Here is a 1914-nt window from a genome sequence, read left to right as displayed (position 1 = left end):
ATAAAAATCTATCGTCTGCTTCGTCTTAGGGGAACTCTTTAGTCTGGGGAAAATGGCATTGTCTACATATATTCAGTGATTCTATAAAACTATAGATTGTTGGTCAATTGTTGTGGATAAACAGGAAGTGACAGTGAGCAGGACGGGAAATATTGTGGCAGTCGCTCCTGGTAGGCAAATAACAATAAATATCAAATTGTTTTTAATGGGGGTTTAATTTTTGTTAAATTTTCTCTCTGAAGCGTTTTTCCCCACTGAAAACATCAAACAGTGGTACCATAGGATCAAGGAAACTTTATATTAGAGACCAAATGCTCAAACCAACGACTGTTCTCTTCAACCAATTGACGTGAAGAGTCAGGCTACTACTAATGGCGCTGCTATCTTTTGGAAAAGAGTACACCACTCCTGGGACGTTTGGTGAATAGTCTAACCAAAATCTCGATTATACAAAAGATCACTGCGCTTATTGATCTCGCTTTCGCGCTATAGGCCAAGACCTAACAAGCCTCAAAAGAGACTCCCCTTTATTCTTGAACTCAGCGACGTAGATTTCTATTTCCTGCAGATCTTGGTTGTTTATTTTTAAATTATCTTCCGAATGCATTGCTCAACTTTCTTTGTTTTTTCCCGTGTTTGTTCTTGGTGAATGGCATCAGTCCGGACGACGGCAGGCCAAGGCATTTTGGCTTCCATTCTCTTGAAAACCTGGCTACTTTCTTGATGCGCTATGAGCAAGATGGCGTCTTGGGCCTGAAGTGTGCATAATATTCATGTGGTCAAATTTTCTCCAGTGTAGAGCGAGTCCTGGTCTTTTCCGAAAAGTGAAATTAACACGTGGTTGATGCGAGTGATATATATATTAATTTCTGTTCTTCTTGTGGATTATTTTCATCAGGTAGGATATCTTAACATGACGTTTTTATTGAATGTTTAGCATTCGACGTCGACATTAGATCTCTACACTACTCTAGACTTTTTGGTGCTTTTTCGGTAGTTCCCACCCCCCATTTGAGCCTAAATCTAGATCTAGATTCTAGAAAAAAAATTGCGGGGTGGGAACTGCTGAAAAAGTGCCAATTAATTAAGGCTATCTCTATTCTCAGTCTCAGGGTAATAGCACAGGAGAGCCTTTTGGATTCTCACCCGGTGTGCGTTCACTGTGACTGTGGTGATGATAGCCCAGGCCAATCCGTGTTCAGCAGAGTACACAGCGTTCACCGTGAACCACAAAATTCTACACTGTGATGAACAAACGTTCCAGCGCTCTTGTGTTGAAAGCGTGCAATTTTGTCTGTGGGCAGTGAGAGAGAGAGAGGAGTATGCGCAAACTTCCGGGCCATACAAAATGGCGACCGGCGTAGTTCGGCTCGATTCGAAAAGTTATAAATAGCTGTAGCATCTTTTTAGACGACCAAATTAATTTACTGTTGTGTTTCGACATCATTTTTTATCTTTGTTTTTGTCAATTTGGTCGTCCACACCGATAGACAATCCAGAGAGAGAGGAGGAGTAGATCTTGCCAGCGAGAACTTCTTTCTGGGCAAATCAAAATGGCGACCCGCGTAGTTCGGCTCGATTCGAAAAGTGAAATAGCCCTCAGTATCTTTGTTATTGTAGATGACCAAATTAGCTTACCTTTGTGCTATAACGTTATTTTTTCTTTGCTTTTGTCAATCGGTCCGTTTGTCAATTGGAAGAGGCTAGCCGTACTTAATGACGGCTAGACTCGCAGTCTAGCCGTACTTATTCTTAATATGATGGCTAGACTCACCATTTACAAAAAATAGGCCTACTGAATTGTAAATATACATTTTTAATGTGCAGTACCTAAAGTATTTGTATTTGAGACGAAACCAGGTGCCTTAATGACAGTGCATGTATTTTAAACCTCCTGTTTTCTAATGTTAATAG

General features: G+C 40.6%; 1 protein-coding gene across 1 annotated transcript in view; it reads left to right on the top strand.

Annotated features, from left to right (window-relative positions):
* Window positions 1-520: 520 nt before the first annotated feature.
* The window catches only part of LOC101853904 (nuclear receptor corepressor 2), a gene marked incomplete at its 3' end in the record, with an annotated part of 40577 nt that continues 39183 nt past the window's right edge, over window positions 521-1914 (top strand). The window contains 1 exon segment of the mRNA XM_035973584.1: window positions 521-898.

This window comes from Aplysia californica, unplaced genomic scaffold (assembly GCF_000002075.1).
Source record: "Aplysia californica isolate F4 #8 unplaced genomic scaffold, AplCal3.0 scaffold01454, whole genome shotgun sequence".
Taxonomy (NCBI): domain Eukaryota; kingdom Metazoa; phylum Mollusca; class Gastropoda; order Aplysiida; family Aplysiidae; genus Aplysia; species Aplysia californica.
This window is presented reverse-complemented; position numbering and strand designations above follow the sequence as displayed.